This window comes from Marmota flaviventris, chromosome 2, assembly GCF_047511675.1.
Source record: "Marmota flaviventris isolate mMarFla1 chromosome 2, mMarFla1.hap1, whole genome shotgun sequence".
In the NCBI taxonomy this organism is placed as follows: Eukaryota; Metazoa; Chordata; class Mammalia; order Rodentia; family Sciuridae; genus Marmota; species Marmota flaviventris.
The window spans coordinates 37,118,945-37,134,357 of record NC_092499.1 but is presented as its reverse complement, the minus strand read 5'-3'; the positions used below and the strand labels follow the sequence as shown (position 1 = coordinate 37,134,357).

The 15,413-nt window shown below is 38.4% G+C and overlaps 1 protein-coding gene across 5 annotated transcripts in view; it reads left to right on the top strand.

Moving 5' to 3' along the window:
• The window catches only part of Nrl (neural retina leucine zipper), a 283,758-nt gene that overhangs the window by 254,556 nt on the left and 13,789 nt on the right, over nucleotides 1–15,413 (top strand). The window lies entirely within an intron of this gene.

Sequence of the window (15,413 nt, the reverse complement as noted above, 5' to 3'; positions counted from 1 at the left end):
GTTTGGCATTCTGTCCCCCAATCCTCCAACTCCCTTCCTTAAGGGAGGAGGAGCACAGCATCCTGGCAGCAAGAACCTGTAGTCAAATCACTAGGCCCAAGTCACAAGGGCCAAAGACCCAGCCAGGCCTGGAGCCAGGAGGGTTAGAAGTCCTTAGAGTAAGAGGTTTTAGGACCTTCTTCATGTTCTTTCCTTCTCTTTACCTTCTGGAATTATAAGACTGATGGGGGACAATTTAAGGTGACATAGCTTTGTAGAACAATGGAAGCCACTGGGACTCACCAGCTGTGTAATTCTAGTTGTCCTCAATTGGGGCTTTTGGGCAGAAGGAAGAAGTGGACTTTGGAGTTTCCTTCTACATTATCTGATCTAGGACACCAGGGTAGAAAAATGGGTGGAGACCACATACCAAAAGCTCTGTTCCTAAATGGTGCACAGCCTTATGAGGGACAGATAGACAGGACACAGGGGTGGGGAAAAGCTGTTAATTTAACAATTGGAAGAGTAATAGATGTACATGGCTAAAAATCCAAAACATAAAGTATATACAGTGAAAAATACATCTGTCTTCTACTCACTCCCTAGTTTCTTCTGTCTATGACCAACCCTGGTATTAATCCTAGTTTATCTTTTCAAAGATGTTTTGTGCATTTACTAAGGGGGACACACAGGCACAGGCTATTTATTGTACACAGTTTTATATGCAAGTGCCTTGATACTGCCAGTCCAGCAAGAATTGTCAGTCATTGATATTTCCCCCTTTTTGGGACTTCTGGTTTAGCTTAAACCAGTGAGAGGGTTAATAATAACCACTTGGAGAGCTTGTCCTGTTTCCCTTAAGAGTTGGAGACTCTAAGAACTAGAACCTGTGTCACTACTAGGAAAACCACATGAGGCCGCTTCCTGGCAAAGCCCCACCAGCAGGCAGCGTGATATTTGTGTTGTAATTTCTCGGGTTCTTATTTGTCTTTTGGGCATCAGAAGGTCAATTGTATTCATTCTGTTTTCTTATTTTCTGTGTTCTCAATGCTGTGACATTTGAAAGCCCTATAGACCCAGGGAGAAACTGCTCTTCTCAGGGGTAGCTAATTCCTAAAGAAATAATAATTTGCCTATAAACACAACTTTCATATGCAAATCAATCAATCCTGAGTCTATAGCCCCAACTACCTCCTGTTCTAACTCACATACCAATCCAGTGTTTCCTCGGTACTATGTCATCCCATGGCCCCCAAGACATCTCATGGACAGGTACCAGAGAAACTGGGAGAGTCCCTATATCCCCAGAGCCTTTGGAATTATTCAAACTAGCCAGTTCTACTGTTTCCTCTGCCTGTCCTTCAGAACTCCCAGAAAAGGCTTTGATCTAGGCCTTCCCCTGACTCTTGCTTCTGCCTGACCAAACCCAATATCTTTCTTGTGGTGCTACGTAGTATGGCATGTCACATTTTCTTGGAAAATGTAAGTATTAAATTCTCTTTTAATGTCATTGCCCTATTCCCATGTCAGCACTTAGTGGCTGCCACAAATGAGGTCCCATAGGTATTATGCCATGGGCATAATTTTAATACACATGGTAAAACTCACTACTCCAAGGGGGAGGCCTACGTATGTGATTCCTGTGTCTGATATGGGTGTGTGGAAGGGGGCTGGAATTGAAAAGCATTCCAGAAAGAACAGGCTGAAGGTATGGGGTAGGAGGAGTACAGGGGACCCATGCCGGAGTGTGGGAGTCCTAAATAGTTGGCAGGGAACTGTGTTAGCTCTATCAGGAAAGTGCAGGCAAAGGTCTCCAGCAAACCCCAAAACCATTTCATAAAATGACAAGCATTTGGACATTACTCAAGGGGCACCTAAGCCAGATTACAGTTGTTCCAGTCACAGACCTTTCCAGTTTTCTTCTCTAAGGTCATCCAGAGTGAGTAAGGTAGAAATGGTCTCAGCCTGTTTCTGCTGCCTTAACAAAATACCATAGACTGAGTAATTTATAAACAACATAAATGTATGTCTTCCAGTTCTGGAGTCTGGAAAGTCCAAGGTCAAGGCACCTGGAGGTTTGGTGTCTGGTGGGGGCTGCTCTCTGCTTCCAAAATGGTACCCTGTTTCTGTGTTCTCAGGAGGGGTCAGATGCTATGTTTTCAAAGGTCAAAGAGACAGTGTTTTAGTCATATTTGTGTCACTGTGACCAAAATTCCTGACAAGAGCAACTTAGAGGAGGGAGAGTTTATTTTGGGCCCACAGTTCAGAAGTTTAGTCCATGGTGGGCTTACTCCATTGCTCTGGGCCCAAGGTAAGGCAGCACACCATGACAGAAGGGAATGAATGATGGAGGATGACTGCTCCATTCATGGCAGCCAGGAAGCAAAGAGAAGGGGGAAGAGGCTGTAGGGAAGATGAACCCTTCCAGGTAGCCCCATTAACCCACCTCCTTCAGCCATGCCCCACCTGCCTACAATTACCATCCAACCCATTCAACCTGGAATCAACTAATTAGGTTACAGCTCTCGCAATCCAATAATTTCACTTCTGGACATTCTTGCATTAATACAGGAACGTCTGGGGGACACCTCAGATCCAAATCATAACAGACAATAAGATAGAAAGTGCCCCAGCCAGACTCCAGGCCTTCCATTCATTCATTCATTCACTCCACCTCATAATACTGCTACAATGGGGTTTATGTTCCAACATGAATTTTGGATAAGACAGTTTTGAACAACAGCATAAACAGTGGAAAAGTATAAGGGGGAAATAATGAAACCAGCAGGACAGCCTTTCTGGACTTCAGGTTTCTGAGCCTGAGTCATGACTGAGCTAGGGTTGGGAAGAAGCTTGAAACTGGGTGAGATCAAAGCTCAGTTATGAAACTGGATCCAACTTGTTAATACTTGGAAAGTGAGAATATTCACCAGTAACTTGAAAGTGACCAGGAACAGGTCTATCCAAGATTTCATTAAAGTTTAGAAAACAGGGATTCAAGATGGCATGGAAGAAAGGCAGTATTATGAACGATAGATTTTTCCCTGCTACTTGCACCCAACTAAAACCAGCACATTTGAAAAGTCAGAATAGATATTGCCAAGTGGCCCTCACAGATGCTTTACCAGTTCCTCCCTTACTACTAAGGTGTGCCTCACCAGTCTTCAGCAGAGGTATCTGGTGTTTATTACCAGGGGCCTTATTTCTTCTCTGATGTTCTATGAAGTTAACTAAGTATAGGCAAAATGAATTTTATTCCTGAATGTCTCCAATCAATTAATACCAGTTTCCTGACATTGTGTACCATTTTTAGTATGAGTTTGTCCTTCTAAAGTGTTAGCTGGATCAGGAAAGTGTAGGCAAAGGTCTCCAGCAAACCCCAAGATCATTTCATAAAATGACAAGCATTTGGACATTACTCAGGGGGCACCAAAGCCAGATTACAGTTGTTCCAGTCATAGACCTTTCCAGTTTTCCTCTCTGAAGTCCAGCCTCCAACATCAAATCTCAAGTGACATCGACTGTTTTACATTCCCAATGGGAATATAAATGCAGGATATAGGAGAAGATACACTTTTAAGATCATCAGGGTGACGAATATCTGTTTGAAAAATAACTCTTTTTAATCCAAAGGCATTAATACATCCTTTTTTAAAATTGACAGATAACAAACATCCTTTTTTAAAATTGACAGATAACAATTGTATATCTTCATAGGGGTACAGTGTGATGTCTTGGTACATTTATACATTTGTAGTGATCAACTCAGGATATATAGGTTATCCATCATCTAAAACATTTTTCATTTCTATTTGATGAGAACATTCAAAATCCTCCATTCTAGCTATCACAAGAGACTTACAAACAACTGTACACTGATAAACTAGAAAACCTAGAAGAAATGTGTATTCTTTGTAATCTGGTAACTGATGCTACTGTGTGAAGAATTAAATAAGAACATGGGTATGTTATATACCTAGTGGTAGAACATTTGCCTAGCATTCATGAGGCCCTGAGTTTAGTCCCCAGATCTGTAAAATAAAATGCAAAAGCAACAAAAACATGAGTATATTAAAATTATGTATTCTAATAATTATTTATAAATTGACTCAAATTTAAGTTGTCTTAAAGACTTAAAACTTACTAAGGATTTAGAAAATACAACTTAAGGTGACATATTAAATCTTTTGTAGAATTTTTAAAATAAATCTCTTTTTATAAATACATTACATATTAGCAAGTAACATGTAATTCTATAATTTTATAAACTTAAGATGATTTCGGACTGGGGATGTAGATCAATAGTAAAGCATTTATCTAACATATACAAGGCCCTTGGTTCAATACCCAGTACCACCTCCCCCCCCACACACATGTACACACACCCAAAAGAATGAAGGAAAAAAAGATTTCAGAGTACTTGAATAGCAAAACTAGTAGAAGAATTTTAAGAAAAATCAAATAAGGCTTTTCTTGAGAAAATAAACCAAGGGTTTTATAATGTGCTAACATTATTTATATATCATAAAAAAGTTAGGAGAAAAACAGTTTTTAAGTTAAAATTATTACATCATGGGCTGTAGTTGTAGCTCAGTGGTGGAGTGCTTGCCTAACATGTGTGAGGCACTGGGTTCAATTCAGAGCACCACATAAAACAAATAAAATAAAGGTATTATGTTTGTCTACAACTAAAAATTTAAAATATTTTTAAAAATTATTAAATCAGTCAAGTTTGCCCAAAAAAAAAACACCTTAATTAGGAATATTACATAATCTTTCCTCTTGTGCCAACATGTAGCATATATTAGAAATTTAAAATTATTTATAAGCTATTTTTTTCTTACACTAACCAAGGCTATTAAATTCATAATTAAATTTTTTTGAAATTACAGTTTCACCAAGACAAATTTTTGTTACAGACTACATATTTAAAGTATAAGAAGTGGAAAAACATTTTTTAAATTTTGAATTTCTTGTTCTTCCTATTTATGTAAGAGCTTTAAATATTAATAGTAATATTATCTTAGAAAGCCAATCAGAAGGTTTATTCCTTTAGACTTCTTCAATTCTTTATTTTGAAATTATTTAAATATTTTATAAAAATTATAAAAATAGTACAGAGCGTTTACATATGCCCTTCATTTAAATCTCCCTGATGTTAACATCTTACAAAACGATATTACATTTATCAAGACCAAGAAATTGCAAGTGATGCAACATTGTTAACTAAACCTCATACCTTATTCAAATATTATCAGTTTTTCATTAATGTCCTTTTTCTGACCATGATCTGCTCCAGGACCTTTAGCTGACCTGTCTTCTTAGTGGCCTCCTATCTACAATTATTCTTTAGTCTTCCTTGATCCTTAATACTTTTGAAGAGTACTCTTTAATGGTTTTATAAAATTCCTATAAGTCTGGGTTTGTCTGATTTTTTTACATGTTTTAACTGAGGTTATGCATTTTAGCAAGAATAGCACAGAAGGATGTCTGTCCTTCACAGTGCATCTCAGCAGAGGGGACTTGGTGTCAGTGATTCTTATTATTGGTGATGTTAACCTTGATCACTTGGTTAAGGAGGTGTCTGCCTAATTTCTCCACAATATTGAAGAATACACTTCCCTTTGTAATTTAGAAATACCTTATGCAGGGAGACTTTGAGATAATGGAAAAGTCCTGTTTCTCATCAGATTTCAGGGTATCACCTACAACAACTTTAACTGTGGTTTTGCCTAATGGTAATTTTCTGTATTTATCACTTGCATTCTTTTTTTAAAAAAATTTCCTCCATTTATTAACTCTATTATTTATGTCATTATGCTCTTATGGACATTTATATTTCTATGAATTTTAATGCAGTAATATTATTATTTATTTGCTTGCTCAAGTTACTGCAGTTTGGCCACTGGATCTCCTTCCAGGTGGCTTCTGTGTCCTTTCAACATGTCTTCCTTCCCTTTTTGAGCACTTTCCCACTTTCTGGTTCCAAATGTCATTTTGGATTCATTTGATATTTTCCCTTACCCTAATACTGGAACCACCCATTTATACTAGTACCCGACTTTGTTTCATTGATCTCTTTTACTGCCTCTGGATTTTGGTTAGAATGGTCTTAGAATGACTTTATGGTCTAACTCTCTTCTTCCCCTCATCAGTGAGATGCAGTATTAATTCCACAGCCCACTTTCCAAAGGCTAGATTTGTCCATCTAAATAATCACAAGGGCCTCAACCAGAAGTCTAATAGAAATGTCAGGGTGAGCGTTCACCTCCAAGTCCCTTCCTTTTGGGGAATCCTGTCATCAGGCCCATATGTCTCTTCAATCCTAATTATCCATTGGATAATATTGACCCCACACACCATGCCCAAGGAAAGACTTTAATTCTCAAAGACTTTAGTTGCTAAGTTAATATTCATCAGCAGAAACATTTTCATGAATGGAGCATCAGCTCTGCAGGCCCTTCCCATGATAGATAGGACTTTGTGATGCAGAGATTTGGAAAGTGGCCTTTCTTCTCATTCCTTCTTTCAGAACATGCCTTGGGGCTTAATAAATGTTGGGCTTCAGGGCTATCCACTCTTTAAAAGTAATGCTTTTCTTTATTTAAGGAGAATAGTCCAATTCTTTTCCAGTCTCTAGTTCTCTGATAGTTTCTATAAATGGAAAAGAGATGGTCCTATGGGTATATATTACACTTCTGTCAAAAACAAAACTGAAAATGTGATATTGGTTTACAGTTACTTTAATGTTACTGCAAATGAGATAATTAGTACCTATATAATTATACACAAGAAAGATCTATTTTCAGCTTTAGTGTCCACTTTTGTCATTATACCAAAAATACACCAGCATTTATGAAAATACAGAGTTCACCAAAGGCCTGTGAATATTATCTAATGATGTTTTTGTTTTTGTTTTTTGTGTTTTTATTTTTTCTTTTTAGACAAAGGGGGAATGAAGGGAAGGGAGGGGAATGGGATTAGGAAAGACAGTAGAATGAATTGGATGTAACTTTCCTATGTTCATATATGAAATGCTAATGATTTTTCTTTGCTTTGCTTTTTTTCTTCCATCTCCTATTATTTTTATTTATTTATTTTTATGGGATGCTGAGTATAGAACCCAGTGCCTCACACATGCTAGGTGAGCATTCTACCACTGAGCCACAATCCCAGCCCCTCTAATGATGTTTTTTTTAAAGAGAGAGAGAGAGAGAGAGAGAGAGAGAGAGAGAGAGAGAGAGGGAGAGGGAGAATTTTTTAATATTTATTTTTTAGTTTTTTGGCGGACACAACATCTTTGTTTGTATGTGGTGCTGAGGATCGAACCCGGGCTGCATGCATGCCAGGCGAGCGTGCTACCGCTTGAGCCACATCCCCAGCCCTCTAATGATGTTTTAATAGTATCAGAATTAACCAGCTCTGGTCGGTAATACCTAATGCAGGATCTATGTATGTCTGCCTCCTGATCCTTGGGATAGTATTGATGTAGCATGCAAGTTTGCAGAAATATTAATATCCAAGTACATTCATCATTATACACCATCAGTTCCTGTCCTTAGAATCATACACATAAAGGTCTGAGATATCAATGAGAATAAAAAATAATGTTTAGCTGTGCTTGGTTCAGTTCTCTGTAAGATGAAAGATTGAAAGATCATATAGTAAAGGAAAGTTCCTTGTATTTCTAAGCCAATTGTTTTACAATTCCATTTAAGCTGAGTGTTGGTAGTTTTCGTTATTGAAACTTTATAACATGCTTAATTAATTTCTATTCCAGTTCTATTTGGTATTAATTTGTATAGACTTTGAATTTTTTTGTTTTTACACATTTATTTATTTACTATTTCTACATGACTTACCTTGGGTCAACCTTTCTAACTGCAACCTTTTGGAATATTAATTTTGTTTGTTGACTTAGGCAGAAACTACCTTTTAACAATAGGTGTATATTATATTAAATCTAGTGTTTGCTACATTTGCTATTAATCTTTTTAATATATAGTAGGCATTTTTATTCTTTTGTTAAAGGGACTATTTTTTCCTCTGTATTTTTAAATGTTTTGGAAGACAATATATATTTTAAAGTCTCATGTAAATATTTTAAAACACTCTATATACATTTCATTTCTCTCTCTCCCTCATCAAAGCATGGTGTTCTCCCCTTTATGAAAGATAAAGGATACCACGCTTTTAGTCTGTACCTCTTAATCCCTGCATCTAATTTCCCATTCATAATTAAGTTTGGAATTTCTCACTTTCTTCTCTTTCATATCTATTTTATGCCTTCTGACTCTTATTTTAAAGAATCACTCCGATATCAGAAATAACTCTTCCACAGTTATCCTTACTTCATTAACAATAGTTGATATCCATAATTATCACAGGTCATTTTAAAGCCATTATCTATTCAAATTTCTTTCTCTAATTTTAGCCTTCACTTCTACATATTGCAGCTTTGAGCCATCTTTTCAAAAGAGGACCCTGCTACATTTTTTAGGAACAGGCAAGTCTGACAGTCTCTCTGTTTCTTCCCTATGCCAATGGCTTGATGTGGTCCATTTTTTCCTGAGTTGCAGTTTATCCTGTCCACGGAAGATGCCATCACATTTCACTTAGCGTTGCTCATTACTATGGAAAAACTCAAGCTAGTTTGCTATTTTGTTCCGTGAAAATGACCTACTTTTTTGTACTTGAAAACTTGCAGAATTCTTTATTTCCCTCATATGGTTTTAAATTTTTATGAAACTGTGTCATGGTGTTGCTTTTACTATTGATTTTCCCAGAGACTTTGATAATGTTCTCATTATTTTTTTCCAAATACTATGTTTTCTCTGAGAACTAATTTTGATTCTTTTGTATGCTTCCCCACCTTTCACCTTTGGAAACATACTTGGAAATTATTTTCTTATTTTTCATCCCTTTCCATTCTAAATATTCTAGTTATGGATAAAGAGGAGAGGAAGAGCGAACAGATTCTCTTAATATAAAGAAACCACACAGAATAGCAATCATCAAGTAGGGAATCCTTGTTTTAATGAATACCAGTAGAAACATCCATCTGGATGAATCAGGGATGACATGGGCAGATGTACCCTTTTGTCCATTTTACAAATATATCAAAGGGTTTGCATCATCTTTTGGTGCAGGTGGTGAACCACTGTAACTAAATGTAAAGTATGTGGAATCTGTTACAGGTCTCACTTCACTATAGTTTTTGAGGAATTCTTTGTCTAAACTGCAGAATAGGCCAGGGTGGTGTTAGAAGAGTGTGTAAGTTCTTAACATGAGAAGACCACCCAAAGAGGACCTTGGAAGTTCTCTTTCGTGTATGAGCCATGCAAAGAATATGGCAGACACAAGCATAATCTGTGTGTGGTTCAGTTGGGCTTTCTGAGCAGTGGGGGAAGCTGAGGAAGAGGGAAAAGCTCACCACTGGGGATTATTCTGTCATTTGTAGGACCTAGGATATCAGTCTATGAGTAGCAGGATCTTTTTACCTATTTGAAGTTCATGATGAGCCTCCTAAACTGGTTCCTGGACCAGTAATCTGCTTAGAGTCTTGGCCTGGGAACAAATAGGCACCTGGCTACTGGGCTAGGCTGACCTAAAAGGGATGGAGGGTGGCCACATGCTCCCGGGGACTGGTAGGGGTGCTCCAGGGGAAAGTAACATGGGAGTGGTCAAAGCCCATCCTGGCAAGATGAATTAGGACTGAGATTATGAATGCAAGGTGAGATAATATTCTAGATGGGGTATCAGTGCCCCAGCCAGGAGAAGCTGGGTAATAGAAGTCCTTGGGAGCATAACAGCTATTTTTATGAGTGTGGAAGGACTTATCCTACATTCCCCCTCCTTTATCTATCAGAATTTTTGACAAGTTCCTTTAGCAATTTATGTCTTTTCTATGTATAAATTTTAGAACAGGTCTTTCCTAGGACATTATGAAATTAGATGCCATATTTGTTATAGGGATCTTTTTGAAGATATTGTCAATGGCATATCTCTTTCCATTTGTGAGAGTCATGTGATAAATCCTTTCCAAAAAAAAGTGTGATGTGGAGGAATTACCAGCTCCTCTGGTCCTGTTCACCTTGTATTTACCAACGCTTCCAACACAGAAGCTTGTCCAATTTTTGCTAACTCCAGATCCACTAGGTTTCTCTTTCTTATCTGAGATTCCCTCATTGGAAGCACAGAAACAGGAATAGTTTGAGTTCAGTTAATGATGTAGCCTTAGATTGTCACTTCTAACTTCTCTATGGACATGATCTTCACTGGTGTTATCTTTATACTTCGAACATAAAACAACTAGTTATTTTCATCAAGGAAAACAGTTTGCCAAGTTCATCTCCCATTTCTTGCCATTAAGTTATGTTGAGAGCCACAGCCGAAGGGGCCCCAGCAAACTTCCAGCTGCCAGCAAACTTCCAGCTGCCGGCTGATGATTGGCTCACAGCGGCCCCAGCAACATCTAGCTGATTGGCTCCTCTACGGTGATGCTCATTGGGCTGTTTCCCTGCCCTTTCAGACCACGGAGCTGCTCATTGGGGGACTTTTTTGGCTCCACCCACGTGACCCAGCCAATCGGCCTCAAGAGCAGGAGGATTGTGGGAGGTGGAGAGAAGCTTGTGTGGGAGAGAGAGGCTTGTGGAAAGCCGGTGGTGGCAGTTGAGGCTCTGAGGGTTTTTCCTGAGAGGCTGTTTTGTTTGGCGTGTGTGGTTCTAAAAATAAAGTTAGTTTCTTTTGACAAGTGGCTCCTGATTGTGCCCAGCCAGACTGCGGCATTTGGTGGCTCGCACGGGGAGCGACTGAGGGTAAGTGAAACTGCTCGCCCCTGAGGGCAGGGCGAGAGGATGGGTAGCCATTTTAAGATTCCTCTTTTATTTTGCTTCACTTTTGTTTTAAGTTGCCTGTCCCTGAAGATGAGTGAGACGGAAGAAAAACTGCTCATATCTGAGGAAAAACTATTTACGTCTGAGGAACAGATAGGGAGAAAGGACGGATGCACATGTCAGGAGGATAGAAAGGCCATAATGACTTTTTGTTTTTCCCTTTTTATTTCATTCTGTCTCGGTTTTGTTTGGCGTCATCTTGTTGGGTTGTATTATAGTAGAAATACGGGATCAGAAATTAGTGAAAAACAAACTGAAAGAGTGTTAAGTAAATTGTTAGAGGAAGGAGGCATCTCAATAAAATCAAGAACAATCAGGGCATACGTTGATACAATACAAAAATGTAGCCCATGGCTTTTTAAGGAGGAGTTGTTAAATATATCACAATGGAACCATCATGGTGAAGATTTAAAAAGAATAGAAAAGAAAAGCCCAGGGACTCTGCCAGTTGGCACATTGCCATTGTGGACGTTCATATCTTGTTTGCTTAGTCCAAAGCCTTCAGTTCAGACAATGGTAGAGGAAGGAGAAGACATATTGATTCAAGTAAAAGAGAAGGTCTCTCAAGTTAGTCAGACAGAGGAAAAGATTCAAGTAAAAGAGAAGGCCTCTCAAGCTAGTCAGACAGAGAAAGAAAGTGTAAAACAGAAAAAGCCATCAGGGGGAAAGTTACAACAGGAGACTGCTACTAACACCTTTCTATCACCAGAGGGTGTAAGTGTCCAACCAACAGCACCACCTCTACAGGAGACTGCTACTAACACCTTTCTATCACCAGAGGACGTAAGTGTCCAACTAACAAGGCCACCTCCATATGCTGGGAGGTCCCCAACCCCCGCAGTTGATAGTTGGGATCCTGAGACAAGATCTCAAATATTAACATGCCCTGTATTTGAGGCAGGAAGGCAGCGATTTTACCAAGTTTTAAATTTCAAAACAGTGAAGCAGCTAAAAGAGGCTGTAACAACCTATGGTCCTCAAGCACCCTTCACTGTAAGCATGGTCGAATCCATTAACAACTTGAACATGACGCCAGCAGATTGGGCTAATATGTGTAAAGCTGTGCTAAATGGAGGACAATACCTGTTATGGAAGGTTGCCAATGAGGAATTTTGCAAGGAGACGGCTAGGCGAAATGCAGCAGCTGGTTATCCTCAGAGAAATCTAGATATGTTGTTAGGAAAGGGACCTTATGAGGATCAGCAGCAACAAATTGCATATGATCCTGGTGTATATGCACAAATTGCTGTAGATGCAATTAAGGCATGGAAGACTTTACAAGGACATGGAGGTTTACAAGGTCAATTATCTAAGGTAATACAAGGAGCTAATGAACCTTATGCTGAATTTGTAGATAGGCTTATTCAAACAGCTACCAGAGTTTTTGGGAATACAGAACAAGCAATGCCATTACTAAAACACCTGGCTTATGAGCAAGCGAATCATTGGTGCAGAGATATCATTAGACCATGGAAACATGAAGATTTAAACACATATATTAAATTATGTAGAGACATTAATGAACAAGAGCAAGTTGTGCCAGCTGCAGTAAAACAGGCTTTAGATGCCAGGCCAAGAACATGCTACAATTGTGACAAACAGGACATTTTAAAAGGAATTGCCCCATTGGAGGAGGGTTTAACAAAACTAGGTATCAAAGGAGTAGAATACCAGGTATTTGCCCACGATGCCGTAGAGGGAGACATTGGGCTAATGAATACCGTTCTCAAACCACCATAGAGGGTACTCCATTATCAAAAAACGAACAAGGACCAGGTGTTTATCCACGATATCGTGGAGAAAGGCATCAGGCTCCATTGCCAAAAAATGGACAGGGGGGCCCAATGCTCCGGGGCCCAAAACCACAAATATACGGAGCACTGGAGGAACCCAGCAACCCCATCAGGGTAGTGCCCAGGACACATTGTCCATCAGATCCCTCATCAGACAAACCAGAGGGAGCGCAGGGTTGGACATCTGCGCCTCCGCCAGAGCAGTACTAACTCCAGAGATGGGAATTCAAATCATTCCCACAGGGGTGAAAGGACCTCTTCCCAAAGGAACAGTAGGCTTATTATTGGGACGCAGCTCTTCTACTCTAAAAGGACTTATGATAAGTCCTGGGGTAATTGATCCCGATTATGAAGGTGAAATAAAAATTATAGCCAGTTCTCCAAAGGGTATATCAGTAATTTCACCAGGAGATAGAATAGCACAGTTACTAATAATACCCAGCCTACATGATAAATTTTCCAGTCGTACTGTAGAAAGAGGTTCCAAGGGATTAGGCTCCACAGGTGTAGATTGGGCTATGCTTTCTTTAAATTTAGATTCTCACCCCATGCTAAAACTAAATATTCAAGGACATGAATTTAATGGGCTACTGGATACAGGTGCAGACCTTAGCATCATCTCTCGTCAAGAATGGCCAAAACATTGGCCATTACAACAAGCCACTCAAACGCTTCGAGGCCTAGGAGTGGCGACTAATCCCCATAGAAGTGCAATGGTATTAGATTGGAAGGATCCTGAAGGATGTGAAGGAACTATACAGCCATATGTATTGGATCATCTTCCCGTAAATTTATGGGGACGAGATGTCCTAGATCAATTAGGTTTGACATTAACAAATAACATCAACCAAAATGCACCCACTATTATGACTAGACAAGGTTTTAGGAAAAGAAAAAGATTAGAAAAACAAGAACAAGGTATAGCAGCACCAATACAAATAGATCAAGGAACAGACAGACATGGGTTGGATTTTCAGAAAGGGCCACTGAGACAATAAAAATTACTTGGAAATCAGAAAGACCAGTATGGGTTCCTCAGTGGCCCCTGACTAAAGAAAAGATGCAAGCAGCCCATGACCTGGTCAAACAACAATTAGCAGAAGGACATATACAACCTTCTGTATCTCCCCATAATACTCCCATTTTTGTCATCAAAAAGAAATCTGGTAAATGGAGATTATTGCAAGATTTAAGAGCCATTAATAATGAGATGGTTATTATGGGACCTGCTCAATCAGGGATTCCTCAGTTGTCTGCTTTGCCAAAAACCTGGTATGTTTTAGTTATAGATATTAAAGATTGTTTTTTTTTCAATTCCAATTCATCCTGAGGATAGTCCACGTTTTGCATTTACTATCCCTGCACTGAATCATGAAGGTCCTGATCAGAGATATGAATGGAAAGTACTCCCTCAAGGGATGGCTAACAGCCCAACTATGTGTCAAATTTATGTTAACAAAGTAATCCAGCCACTTAGAAATCAAAATCCTGAACTACAAATATTTCACTATATGGATGATGTATTATTAGCACACAAAGATAAAAACACATTGCTAGAATGTTATGCCACACTTACAAACTTATTAAAAAATTATAATCTAGAGATAGCAATAGATAAAGTACAATTAAATTTTCCAATTAATTATTTAGGAGTTCTATTATCCTCAACCATGGTCCGTCCACCAAAAATTCAAATACGAGTAGATCAACTCAAATCACTTAATGACTTTCAAAAGTTATTAGGAGACATAAATTGGATAAGGCCTTATTTAGGTATACCAACAGGAGAGTTGGGACCTTTATTTGATATCCTAAAAGGTCCATCAGATCCAAATTCACCCCGAATGTTAACGCCTAAAGCAAGAAAGGCATTAAAAATCATTGAAACATATATGGAAAATATGCATTTGGATAGAATTGATATAAGTTTGCCTTTATTATTTATTGTACTACCAACAAAAAATATTCCTACAGGAGTATTTTGGCAAGAAGGTCCATTATTATGGATACATTTATCTTATTCTCCTAACACTATTCTTACTAGGTATCCTGAGGCTGTAGGACAATTAATACTCAAAGGAATAAAAGCAGCCAAGGGAGTGTTTGGGATTTCTCCCAATAAAATTATTACTCCATATACTATGAATCAAATTGATGAGTTAGCTAATGAGTTAAATACTTGGGCAATAATCATGTGCAAATCTAATGTTTCATTTGATAACCACTTACCATCTAATCCTTTATTGTCTTTTTGGTCATTGCATCCTGTAATTTTTCCAAAAATGACAAGAAAAACACCTATCATGAATGCTCCAAATATATTCACTGATGGGTCAAATAATGGTACAGCAGCAGTAGTTACCCCTGATAAAACTTTTACATTTTTAGTACCCAAACAATCAGCTCAAAAGGTAGAGCTTAATGCAGTTTTACAAGCTTTTGTGATGTTTAAAGATTCTGTATTTAATTTATTTTATGATAGTCAGTATGTAGTTAATGCTATAGTATCTCTTGAAGATGCTGGTAGGATTTCCCCTTCTTCTACTGTTTTCTCTTTGCTTTCCACTATACAAAGTCTAATCTGGGACAGAAAAGATCCATTCTTTATAGGACATATCAGGGCACATACAGGATTGCCTGGAGCCCTTAGTTTGGGCAATGATTTAGCAGATAAAACTACACATGACATACATATTTTCTCTACACTAGAAGAAGCTATAAATTTTCATAAAAAGTTCCATGTCAA